At 50.1% G+C, this 13,764-nt stretch overlaps 1 protein-coding gene across 6 annotated transcripts in view; it reads right to left on the bottom strand.

Moving 5' to 3' along the window:
• The window catches only part of ZBTB44 (zinc finger and BTB domain containing 44), a 55,816-nt gene extending 48,995 nt beyond the window's left edge, over window positions 1-6,821 (bottom strand). For 2 of the 6 annotated variants that reach the window (XM_072918110.1, XM_072918109.1), the window contains exon 1: window positions 6,634-6,776. The gene's annotated coding sequence lies outside the window, so the exon portion shown is untranslated. Of the gene's footprint in view, window positions 1-6,633 lie in introns of all 6 variants that reach the window. The other 4 variants (XM_072918112.1, XM_072918111.1, XM_030291131.4 and 1 more) reach the window with 3 other exon arrangements.
• Window positions 6,822-13,764: the final 6,943 nt, after the last annotated feature.

The following is a 13,764-nucleotide window of genomic DNA, read 5'->3' on the forward strand; positions in this document are numbered from 1 at the left end:
TATTACTTTCACTTGCATGTGGCAGCAACTGCAGCAACCTGCTAATTTAAACTAATTCCAGAAAGCTATTTTTTCTTGTTTTACCATGGCTACCCACAGCATTTGAGCCTTCACTTTCAGAAGCTCTGCAAGCATATCAACAAGAAGTCAGGAAAAACACACATGAAGAAGACTGCTCAAGCCAGCCTCCCAAATTAGTTACAAAAGCAAAAATCTCCAAGCCCTTTCTGGTGATGGCATGTGGAAGAAATAACAGGAAAAATGGCACAGCAAAGCAGTATGGCTCAAGATTGTTTTGGTAGCACTATTCCTCTGGATCCCTGAAAGAGTCAAAAAGACAAAAATAACAAAACTCTCCTATCTGTTGGTCCCCACACATTATTTTTCCCTCCCTCCAAGGCAAAATCAGGGGTGCATTACACAAAAGCAACCGAAGTGCAGAGTCCCTCCTCTCCACTACCCCAAACCATGCCTCCCACCCCACTGTGCTCCCTCCTGTCCCTGAAACCACTCCCTCGTCCTCATCTGACAGAAATAAGAGACTGGAAGGCACACCACAAACAGTAGGTTTGTCACAACCAAATTTGGCTAAGTGCTAGTTTTTACTAGTTCAGCACAAAGCTTACCTGTCAACTGACTGGTTGTTTGAAATATTCAGGCTTATTACACAAAATGACAGCTTTTCTCTCCCACTTTTATTCCAGGAAGCATTACACCCTAATGAAATCCACATTAACTATAATAAATGATTTTTTTCTGAAGGGCAGTGCATATCTGAACTCTCCCTGAAGCACAGCAGCCCCATAAACACCCCCAGTGCTGGAAGCAACACTGAAGAAAAAGCTCAGTAAAGAGCAAAAGGGAGAGATCAAGGCAAAGTCTCACATCCCCTGTGATCCGAGGAGCAGAACAGGCACTGCTAATCCAGCCAGCATGGACTGCTGCCAGCTGCCAAGGTGTCACAGACACATCAACAACAGCCACCTTCCCAACGGAAGCAGCTAGAAAGAATCCTCAACAAGTTCAAGCAAGGCAGGAATGCGGTTGTGTCATCACCCTTTCAGCACTACGTGTACCTTTATTTTCCTAATGACTCATTTATGCAGATAAATGCCTAAAAGGAGTTCTTTTTGGCTCCAAAACCTAAAAGTGCTTGTATTTATCCACAAATCACGTTATCAGGTGAGCAGCAACTCCACAGGCAGGAGCTGCCTGCCCTTGTATGGCCAAAGCTGGCCTGGCAGAACCATATCCATGGTTCATGCTGGGCATAAGGGGAGTTTTGTGGGGTTTTTTTAAACCTCCAGCATATTTACTAACATTTTACAGAAGCTTCTCACAGTAGGTTTTCAAAACAGGGGTATTTATCCACTTGAAAAAACCAAAACAAGACGTTGAAAGAAAACTGCAGGAGCTGGCAGACCCCAGAGCTTCAGCACTGTCAGTATCTGTCCCCAACATGGGAGCAATGTGTCCCCTAACCCAAAAGTTACTCCCAAACCCACGAGTGATTTCTGGGACTCTCAGCTCTCCATAGGACACGACATATTCATGCTTCCAATGCCTTCCAACTTCACTCTGGCAAGTATCCACCACAAATGTAGTTTTTTCCATAATGCTCTCTTGGTAATATCCAAATACAAAATGCCTTATCAACGGCCATCTGTAGCTGTATTTATAAACTAAGATCTTCTTCAGTATCTGTATTTCCAGTACAATATCTCTCACTGTGATTACTGTGTTCATTTGCACTTTGAACAGAAAACATTACACATAGTAAATGTTTATAATATTATCACAGAGGAGCTACAAAGTATCCCTTTATTAGAAAGCACGTTTTCCTTTATTCAGTCTTCCTGGGTAAAGCAAGCAAACAAATGTGGCCAAATCACCTCAAAACAATAGCAGAGCTCAAAGAAAAAAAACCCAAGTGATGTAGAGCTGCTCTGCAGACAGATGTACTAAACAGACTGGGACAATGCAGTTTGGAAAAGAACCCAGAGAGAGAAAACTGAGACCTGTAAAATTACAAATGAGATGCTGATGCAAAAAAGATTCTTTATTCTTTCTCGTACTACAAAAAGTACGAGGGATTCAATGAGATTATAGTTTAAAAAGAAGCAAAATACCCAGAAGCCAGGTATTATTTTTGTACAAGTTGAGGGATTCATCACAGGGTGTTCTGTGGAAGCTCCAGGTATAAACTGTTGGAAATGTTTTGGCAATTCCCTCAAGGACAGGTCCTACAGCCCTTGAACCAGGAGCTGGGGATGGTGCCTGAGCTGCCTGGGCTTGCTGCTGCACTCTCCCCTAATGATTTACTCCTGGCCACTGTCACAGAGCACATGCTGAGCCCAGGACACTTTCTGCAGCACTTATTATCCCATCCTTCACATGCTCTGCTAACTCTGCTCATGTGAAATAATTATTTCCCCAGCTCTAAAGCGGAACGCATTGAGAACACGCTATTTACAAATAATGCACAGTTTAAGTCACTTCCTTAACTTGATTAAATGGAATGTAAGAATTGAATGAAATGCTGAACGTTTACATTTCCTGTCACTCCATTTCATCAGGTTTGCAGCCCATTTCCTACCACCACCATTTCATTTCAGCACCTTGCACAAAGCAGTCCTAGACACCTGCTTTCATCCAGACAAACCATTAGAAGAATCAATTTGCTCTCCAAGGCAAGGAGAGTGATGCACTCCTGTGTTTACTTAGCAATAAGCACACAACTATTTAATTAGATCTAGATGCTGGAAACTGCATCTTTGAGGCAACAGCCACTGCCAGAGAATGAAGCATTTCAATTTGTTGCATAAATCAATGTTTTCAGTAGGTTTTTTTCTGCTTGTAACTGCTGACTTCCATATGGAAAGAGTGTCACAGGTAGAGGCACATCTCCCACCCAGTTTGGCTCCTGCACCCTCCCACAACACTTCTTGGAAGAAACAAGCAATTAAGTTGCTGCCCCTTCTCAGCCACAGCGATTCCAAGATTGATGTCGTATTTCAAGCGACAGACTGTGAACACGCTCTGCAACCGTGGCATTTAATTTAGAAGTCAGCACTTGACACATTGAAGTATTTGGAATTCCTGAAGTCTGGCTGTCTGCACAGTTGCATAATTTGAGCAGGGATAACCTACTTATAACCGGGAGAGGGAGAAGAATGTCAACAGACAATCCCTTCTACGTCAGGGGACATCTCCTTCCTCGTCACAGGCCAGCAAAAGCACCACTGCTTTCTCACAGGTTGATTTTCTTTTTCTTTCAGCTAGTGGATTACAATTCCTAAAAGGAGTGAAGCTAACATATATCACCAGATGTTCTCCTAGGAATATACTCAGATGTTCTCAAAGCTCACTGAAAAACAAGTTTAGCAGATATAATGGATGAGGCCAGTTAAAATATTGTGAAATACCCCATACAAGTGTGAAGGACCAAGACTTGATGCTGGCCACACAAACACCTCCCCAGGCACAAGCAACATACATCCTTACACAGAAAGACCATAAAGATACAAAATCTCCTTCCAGCAAGTCATGGGATACAACCAAACCGAAGGTCTGGGTGGTTGTTCAGCCTGGGACAGGGGGGAGCTGTTTTGCTTTTGCTCCTCCTGGCAAACAGCTGGGCAGACCCTCGGAGCAGCACAGTTCTCCAGGGACACTGCAGAATGAAACACCCCTTTGGAAAGTGCCAGAGTTTATGATTTACCTCCTGCTGCAACAAACATGGCAAGGATTCAGTTTCACCCTCTGACTACTCCTCTTACGTACTGCAGAAGGAATATGTAAGGACAGAGGCAGGAATTCTCTCAGCCTGTAAACAAAAGCAGGGCAAAACCTCCCAGGCATGATCCTTCCTCAGCATCCATGCATCATCCACCTGGGGAGACTGAAGTGGGGCTGGAAATTCCCTTCCCATGGAACGAGACTGCTTGGAGAGTAAGCACCAATTAAAGCTTTGGATTAAAACCAGCTGTTTAAATAGAAGTAGTCCCAAGGGAGAGGCTCTTAGAGCATTGTAACTGGTTCCTGGAATAAACAGCTGGACACCAATGGAGGCAATTACACTGGGAGAGCTGTGTCTGAGCTGCCAGGTTCAGCTCCACCTCCTTCAATAGCTGCACTTAAACCCAGGCAAGGTCTCCGGGCTCATCACACCTTGGCTCTGCATCAGTGTGGACATCAAGCTGCAGCAGGAGACCTCGAGGGCAGAAGAAAAGCACATTGCACTCCCAATTCCCTGAAAGACTCCTGGGTGCTGGTCTGTGACCCGCCTGCACAGGACTCATTCCCACTCAGCATCACCCTGCAGGGTCCACAGAGCAGTGCCACATGTGACAAATAACCACCAGCTCATCTATGGGAACGCCCAGCTCGGAGCCAGGGATCAGCTCAGCAGTGAACTGGGTGACCTCCACCTCAGCAGGAGCTGCCATGTGGATACCTGGTGAATACACCCCAAGAATAAGTAAAATAAAAATTCTAAAAAGGGAAAGGAAAAGCCTTGTATCAGGCAGAAGCACAGAAGGAAAGCAGGGCAAACGTGTGGCTAGGAAAACTGAGAAACTTCCCACGGGGGTGGCAAACCCAGAGTATCAGGTGAGGACAGTAATGATTCTAGAAACATCCCTAAATGGTTTGGGTTGGAAGGGACCTTAAAGATCACGTCCAACTCCCCTGCCATGGGCAGGGACACCTTCCACTGGACCAGGAGACACCTTCCTCTATCCCAGGCTGCTCCAAGGCCCGTCCAGCCTGGCCTGGAATGGTCCCAGGGATCCAGGGGCAGCCACAGCTTCTCTGGGCACCTGTGCCAGGGCCTCAGCACCCTCCCAGGGAAGAATTTATCCCCAATATCCCATCTAACCGTGCCTTCCATCATCTGAAGCCGTTCCCCCTTGTCCTGTCACTCCATCGCTTTGTCAAAGTCACTCTCCTGCTTGCCTGGAAACTCTTCAGGCACTGGAAGGGGCTCTAAGGTCTCAGAAAAAAATCCTGGAGTGGACAAATGATGCATATGACCAGAAAAAGAGAAAGTGATGGTATTTTAGACTCATGGGACGTGCTGACACCTAGGAAGTGCACACACTACTTGATTTTACTCTGCTGGACTGCTCAAAAACAACCCCTCAAAGTCAAAGCAAAAACTAAGGTAGGCTTAACCTGAGAGTCTCCCACTGCAGGGCCCAGGAAGGAAAAGGGGAAGTTTCAGCCATGGAAGATGTAACAGGCAGCCAGGCCGAGATCAGAGATGGGCACAGGGCTGATCTCCCTGGCACGTGCAGCAGGGAGGTGATGAGAGCAAGTACAGGACCTGGCATCTGTGGGAATATCCAAGATGTGAGAGGACACAGGCTGGAAACCTCCACCTGAGGAATGCCTGCCTGCAGCAAGGCTGCTGGCCTGCACCTTCCCTGAGGGGTGCAGTGGGCGGGATAGCCCTGGTGAGGCTGTGGTTGAGGAATATAGCCCCGATAGCCCTGGTGAGTGTGGAGGAGGAGCCACACAGTCCTCAGCAGCGGGCAGAAGGAGCTGGGCTGCAGCACTCATCCCTTAGGCTCTGCAGGAGGATGTGTCTTTGTGGGTGGGGAAAACCTCAGCAGCTTTTGCAGCCAGGCAGGAGCCCCCTGAGGTGTGGGATTTAACAGGCTGTGCTGGTCAAGCAGCGAGTTCATGCCATGGAAACAGGTAGAGCAGATTTTGGGAGGCACCAGCACCGTGTGTGTGTTAAAAGAGACAACAGGCTTTTGGCAAGCAAGAACCAGATGATACACTCCCCAAATCTGCTGATTATGTTTATATAGGAAAATGACTCTGGAGGGATGGAAGGAGAGCAGAAAAGCACGAAGCAGTTGCTGGCAGATGAGCACTGTGACACCCTCACGGTGCAGGGACACAGAGGCAGCGCAGCAGACCCTGGCAGATGGACACTAAGGAATACGCAGAAGGGGCTGTTGTAGGGAAAAAACAAACAACAACAAAGGGACACAAGCGCTGCCTCACGACGAGTGGGAATCCCTCTATTTCCTCCCGTGAGCCGGCACGGGAGGCAGCAGGTATCCCGTTGGGATGCAGGAAACAACACAACTTCGCCCCCCCAGCCCTCGGAACTCCCGGTTCGCGTTGTGCCCTCAGGCTTCGGCAGCCGCCGCCGCTCCCCCGGGGCAGGGACACCCCGGAGGGGAGAACACCGGCACCGGGACACCCCCTAACAACAGAACGCGGGGCAGGGGACATGCCAGAGGGAGGTGACACCCCCAAGCAGCGGCAGAGGGACAGGGGACACCCCCGCAGAGAGGTGACACCCCCAAACAGCGGCACCGGAGACGCCCCCGCCCCGGGAACCCTCGGAGCGGCGCGGGGCCGAGCCGGCCCCGCGGGAGGGGGACACACCGGCTGTGCACCGCGCAATGGGATCCCCCGGGGGGGTGAGCGCGGCCCCGGGGCCGCGGAGCACGGACGGGAAACACGAGGGAAGGGAAGGGACGGTACGGGTCCGAAAGGGAGGGAGAGGGGCCGGAGCCATATCCCTCCCGCCCCCCGCCCCCGAGGGGCACCAGCGGCCGCCGCGCCACCGACCGGCCCCCTCCCGCTGCAGGCCCGGCCGCGCTCCCCGGTTACCTGCGGGCGGTCGGTGAGCCGGGCCGCTATCTGGGGGCCATGGCGGCGGGGCCGGGAGGCGGCGGGACGAGCGGGATGTTGTGGGGGGGGCGGAGGCCGCCGCCTCCCCCTCAGGCGGCGCGCGGGAAACCCGGGGGGGGGCGGGGGGGGGGGAGCGGGGGGCGCGCGACCCCCCCGCGCGGCGGGGCGTGAGGGGCGCGCGCGCGCGGCGCGTGCACGCGGGGGGGGCGGGGGGGGGGAGGCGGGGGGAGCGCGCGCGCCTCCGTCCGAGCTCCCGCGCGCGCCGCCCGGGCACTTTGTTTGTGTCCCACAATGCACCGCGCGCGGCGGCGGCGGCGGCGGCGGCGGCGGGGGCGGGGCCGCGCGCGTGCGCACTGAGAGCGGCGGCGGCGAACGGGGCCGGGACCCCGCGGGGACAGAGAGAGACGGACAGACTGACTGAGGGACTGACTGACTGAGGGACAGACTGACTGAGAGACTGACTGACTGAGGGACAGACTGACTGAGGGACTGACTGACTGACGGACTGACTGACGGACTGACGGACGGACTGACTGAGGGACTGACAGAGAGACTGACTGACTGACTGACTGACTGACTGAGAGACTGACTGAGGGACTGACTGAGGGACTGACTGACTGACTGACGGACTGACTGACTGAGGGACTGACAGAGAGACTGACTGACTGACTGACTGACTGACTGACTGACTGAGAGACTGACTGAGGGACTGACTGAGGGACTGACTGACTGACTGACGGACTGACTGACTGAGGGACTGACAGAGAGACTGACTGACTGACTGACTGACTGACGGACTGACTGAGGGACTGACTGACTGACTGACTGACTGACTGACTGACTGACGGACTGACTGACGGACTGACTGACTGAGGGACTGACTGAGAGACTGACTGACTGACTGACGGACTGACTGACTGAGGGACTGACAGAGAGACTGACTGACGGACTGACTGACTGAGGGACTGACTGAGGGACTGAGTGACTGACCGACCGACCGACTGACTGACTGACTGACCGACCGACCGACCGACTGACTGACTGACGGACGGACTGACTGACTGACTGACTGAGGGACTGACTGAGGGACTGACTGAGGGACTGACTGAGAGACTGACTGACTGACTGAGGGACTGACTGACTGAGGGACTGACTGACTGACTGACTGACTGACGGACTGACTGACTGACTGACTGACACACCGGCACCGGCACCCGGAGCTGCCCCAGCGCGGGGAAACGGGCTCCTGCTGCATCCCAACGGGGCAAACGGCGTCCTAGTGAACCCTAACGGGGACCTTCTGAGGACGCAGCGCGGGGAAACGGGGTCCCAGTGAACCCCAGTGAGCTCCTGCTGCATCCCAACGGGGGGAAACGGGGTTCAAGTGAACCCCAGCAGGGACAAATGGGGTCCTGCTGCATCCCCACGGGGGGAAATGGGGTCCTGGTGAACCCCAGCGAGGTTCTAGGAGAACCCCAGCAGGGACAAACGGGGTCCTGCTGCATCCCAATGAAGGGAATCGGGGTTCTAGTGAACCCCAGCAGGGACAAACGGGGTCCTGGTGAACCCCAGCAGGGACAAACGGGCTCCTGCTGCATCCCCAAGGGGCGAAACGGGGTCCTAGTGAACCCTAACCGGGACCTTCTGAGGACGCAGCCCGGGGAAACGGTGTCCCAGTGAACCCCAGCGAGCTCCTGCTGCGTCCTAACGGGGGGAAACGGGGTTCTAGTGAAGCCCAGCAGGGACAAACGGGGTCCTGCTGCATCCCAACGAAGGGAATCAGGGTTCTTGTGAAGCCCAGCGGGGACAAACGGGGTCCTGGTGAACCCCAGCGGGGACAGACGGGCTCCTGCTGCATCCCAACGGAGGGAATCGGGGTTCTAGTGAACCTCAGCAGGGACAAACGGGGTCCTGCTGCATCCCAACGAAGGGAATCAGGGTTCTGGTGAACCCCAGCAGGGACAAACGGGGTCCTGCTGCACTCAGCGCGGGGAAACGGGCTCCTGCTGCATCCCAACGGGGGCAAACGGCGTCCTAGTGAACCCTAACGGGGACCTTCTGAGGACCCAGCACGGGGAAACGGGGCCCCAGTGAACCCCAGCGGGCTCCTGCTGCATCCCAATGGGGGGAAACGGGGTTCTAGTGAACCCCAGCGGGGACAAACGGGGTCCTGGTGAACCCCAGCGGGGACAAACGGGGTCCTGCTGCATCCCAACGAAGGGAATCGGGGTTCTAGTGAACCCCAGCAGGGACAAACGGGGTCCTGCTGCATCCCCCCGGGGGAGAAACGGGGTCCTGCTGAACCCCAGCAGGGACAAACGGGGTCCTGCTGCATCCCCACGGGGGGAAATGGGGTCCTGGTGAACCCCAGCGAGGTTCTAGGTGAACCCCAGCGGGGACAAACGGGGTCCTGCTGCATCCCAACGGGGCGAAACGGGGTCCTAGTGAACCCTAACGGGGACCTTCTGAGGGCCCAGCCCGGGGAAACGGGGTCCTGATGAACCCCAGCGGGGTCCTGTGGCAACCAGCGGGGTCCTGGTGAGCTCCAGCAGGGACAAACTGGGTCCTGTTGCACCCAGCGCGGGGAAAAGGGCTCCTGGTGAGCCCAGCCGGGTTCTGCTGCACCCAGGTGGGTTCTGCTGCACCCAGGTGGGTGATATAAATGTGCTTGTGTTAAAAACCAGCCATCAGCACTCACCGTCTGAAGGCAGTGTTGACCAAGACCTAGAAGTAATAAATAAAAGACTAAAACCACAGCCAAGAATACCCATGCTTCAAAAAGGTGAACCCAAAGAGGAACCGTGCTAAGCAGTTGTTAGAATATGGAAACTAGTTTGAGAAAGAAGTTTACTATGCATAAGGATCTATGAATATGCAACAGGCTGATATAAAGAAAAAGGTATTTAAAGAGTATCCCGAAAGTAATAGTGTAGTCTTAGCTGAGTGCCAAGATGCACCCGGCAATAATAACCTTTACACTATAGTCCTTGTCTCCTCTTATCCTTTATTAAACTTTTTATATTTTCACAAGAGAGTGAACGTGTTTTTCACACCATCACCCGAGCACGGGCTGCCCCGGGGCACCGGGATGCTCCAGCCGTGTATCCCCCGGGCACCGGGATGCTCCAGCCGTGTATCCCCCAGGGCACCGGGATACTCCAGCCGTGTATCCCCCGGGCACCGGGATGCCCCGGGGCACCGGGATGCTGCAGTGCTTGCGTTCTCCTGCACCCCAGCCCGTGGTGTCCGGGGCTCTGTGGGCTGCTCTGCTTCTGCATCCCCCATCCATGGGACATCAGGGCATTCTGCCCTCCCCAAACCTGGGCTACCCCAGCTCCCAAAGCCTCACAAACCACCTTCCAGTTTGCAATCAATCTACTTTAATGAGTCTCTAATTAATCCACCCTGATAATTTGGTTCACATCTGCACTAATTCAGGAAAACCCAGCTTTAATCTGACAGGATGAACACAGCCCTTTCCTCTGTGGGTTGTTTTATGGCATGTTTTTTTTTTTATTGCTTTGGGTTTGCTGTATTTGGTGATGAGCTCTCGGTAAATTGAAGCAGGAAACAGATTGAAGGGCCACGGTCCAAAAGTGTTAATCAGCAGTAAAAAATTTAAAACCTGTTCCTGGAAAAGCCAGTCTGCTCCATCAGCAAAAAGAAAAGGGGCCAAACCCCCTTGTGGTGTTGTGAAAACTCAGGGATCCTTTTCGATGCTTCCTTACACAACTGGGGGGAGAACCAGAGCAGAGAGTTGGACTCTGCTTAATTCTCACTTCCTCTTACATTGGTTTTGTGTTCCAGGGATCTCTCTTGCAACCCTTGCAATCCCCTCCTGTGTAGAGCCACAGTAAAATAGCACCATTGTGAAATACCACAATTTCAGCACATTAAATGTCTGCAGGTGTTGTTTCCAATTTAATGAAACATAACTTTCAAGGAAATCTGCTCCTGGCTACCCATGGTAACTCCTGAATCCCAGAGGATTACGGAAAAAACCTCAGGCTGCCATCCCTTACCTTCAAAGAGCTCTGAAAAGTCTTGATCAGGGGCTGCTTGATGGTGAAATTGTAGAATGAGTGATTTTAGTCAACTGAGAGCCAGTGCTGTTTCCTGCAGATGCAGAATCTGATGTGCCTTTTCTTGCTGACTTCCTAGATGTGTTGTTGCAGCTTTAAAATTGCTTTAATTTGTAACAATTTCGTGAATAAAGCATCAGGTGAGCCCAGCAGAGACTCTCAGTGCTGTGGGTTGTCACAAGTGCTGGTATCCAGCTTGAAACTTGCTCTGAGCAGGTGATGGGCTTTGCACAGGAGGGAAAATGGGTCTAAACTACACAAATTTGTGGCAGGAAGACAGTAAAATGAAGCATGTAAGATTAAGTAAAATTAAAGTAAAATTAAGTAAAATTAAAATGAAATAAAAGTAAAATTAAGCATGGTCTGTCCTCACTGTGCTTCAGAAATAAACCAACGGTCTTTAAACCTGCTCTGTGTGACCTGGAAATAAGCCATAAAGCTCCAAAATAAAGAAATGCCTTGATTTTCTTTTGAAATAATTAATTGAATAATTAACTAGTCATTCCTGTGTGCAGGAAGCTAAGAACAGACACTAATAGCATTCAACTGGTAAGTTTTATTCATGAAACCTCTCCTACAGGTCACACATAAAGTTGGGGATCTGAGGATGCTACTGGAAAGCAAACCAAATATTTTTTCAGAGTATCAAGATCCAGAACACCCTGTTTATAAAAGACTCTCCTTTATGCAATGGTAAAAGTGATATAGGTAGGAATGGAACTGTTTCAGTCCTTTTATTGACAGCTTTTATAAAAGCACGATGACATTTGTTTGCTTCCAGTCTCTAGTGCTGTGTACGCAAGATGAACGGAGTTGATTGAAAAAGAAAAGAGCACTGCACACATCATCACTCTGCAGGGGCACAGCAGCCTGCCTCGGACCTCAGATTCTTCTCCCTGTTTATTTTATCAGCCCTGGATACCTGGAGAGGTTCTCCAGTGATTGCCAGGGCCAGGGAGAAGAAAAACCAGAGGAGGAGCTGTGTTCATTCACACCTGCTCAGGAGTGACTGGGCTGTCCTTTGCTACTCTGCTTTTTCCACCGAGTTGCAGTTTCCCAGTGAGAGGCTGAGAAATGCCAAATCCTGTTTCTTGGTGTTTGTCCAGTGATGGGATCTGCTCTTACATGAATTTTACAATATTCTGATTGAATAGCAGAATACTGATTGATTTGTGGATGTAGATAGAGCAACACCAACATAAACCCTGAGTGATTCAGTGATGAAACTGCTCTGTGCATCTTCTGCTTTTTTATAGGCACATAGAGGGATCTCAGGAGTTCCTGGGCTGAACCTCCTGGAATTTGATGGCTATAAAACAGCTTTCAATGAGATTCCTGTCTGCAGCATGAGGGAAGTGCCTTGAGGCTGTGCCATGCTCTTAAAGCCTCCTTTGTCTGTCTAAACAGAAATTCTGTTTTCCCATACATTCAGAAAACACCCAGGTATATCTCCTATCAATCCCTGGGATCTACCCCTTTCTTTAATCCTTGAATCTCTCCCTTGCTTACCTCATTCAAGTGCCCAGAAGGTGCCATTTCTGGCTGGAAGCTGCTTCACCTCGTTTTGCAGCCTGTGGGATGTGTTTTCCTGTGCTCCAGCAGCTCCTGGAGCAGACACGGCACTCCCAGCAGCCTGCTCCTGGCAGGATTCATCATTACCTTCCCTGCACAGCCTTGCTCTCACCTCCTGACCCAGCAGCTCCTGAGGAAAAACAGCTTTGCTCCCACACTCAAGGACTTGTTACCTACTCCTGAATTTACCACCGGGGTGCAGGAGCTGTTTCCTCTCCACCCTCCTGCCTGTTGTGGTCGCCTGGGCTTAGTTAATCTGCTTTAACTCAATCCTGCTGACTTCTCTCTTTGTAAACTCCTGATTTTCTCCTGACACAGGGAGGATTTGGGGTTTATGTCCTCCCCAGACCTGGAAGTGCTTTCCTTTTCCTCAGCAAGGGTAGTGCTGAGGGTTAAAGCATCCTAGTTGGCAGGAGAGGAGGTTAAAGCAGGAATTTAGGAGAGAAACCTTTCTAAAATGCTCTGAATTACAACAGCCCCTCAGAAATGCCATTGCCAAGGAACCAAGAGAGTTGTTTGGGCACCTGAGGATGGATTTATCAATTATCTGTGTGGGAAAAGAGTGATGTAACAGAGCAGAGGGGTTGTAAGACCAAGATGGATGAGCTGAGCAGAGGCTAAGGGCAGAAAAGGGATGTTGTGGTGCTAGGACACGGCAGGATGGATGATTCCACCAGGAGTAAGGATGGATTTGTGGCTGAAGCAGCAGGTGCTGATGTGACCTTGCTGGGACACTGTGGTCCCTTCTGTCCAGGGATAATAAATTCAGCCCAGAGCTGAGGAGGGTGTTTTATGAGGCGAGCCTTGCAAAGTTTAGCAAGGGAAGGCTGGAAGAGGTCTGACTCCTGTCCACAGACACATAAGGAGGGAGGGAGGGACCCAGGAGAGAGGAAAATCACTGAAATAAAGAACAGTTTTAGCACAAGGATAGGGGGCATATAATATAATAATTAATTATAATTACCTATTATCTATTGTAATGGTTATAAAGTTCTATGACAGCATATGTGTATATATTATGTATATATATGTATATGTAATATACATTACATAATCTATAATGTAACATTTATGACATATACATATAATAAATATATTATGGAGTAAAAGGATTCTATGTAGAATATATAGATAGAATGTATTTATAATATAATAGAATTCTATGTAGATATATAACATGTATATATCTACATAGATATATAAATGTTATAATCTATATAATATAAAAATATAAAATATAAAAATAAAAATATATTAAATATAAATAAAATATATAATATTAAATATAATTTATTTAATAGATGATGGACATATAGATATATAATACAGTTAGAGTTCTGTGATACTATGTGTATAATAAGTATATTATGCATCTATAATATATAGAATGTATATATCCACATCATATACACAAGATATTATATGGCTCTATAATGGTTCATATATATAATATATA

This window comes from Taeniopygia guttata, chromosome 24, assembly GCF_048771995.1.
Source record: "Taeniopygia guttata chromosome 24, bTaeGut7.mat, whole genome shotgun sequence".
Lineage (NCBI taxonomy): Eukaryota > Metazoa > Chordata > Aves > Passeriformes > Estrildidae > Taeniopygia > Taeniopygia guttata.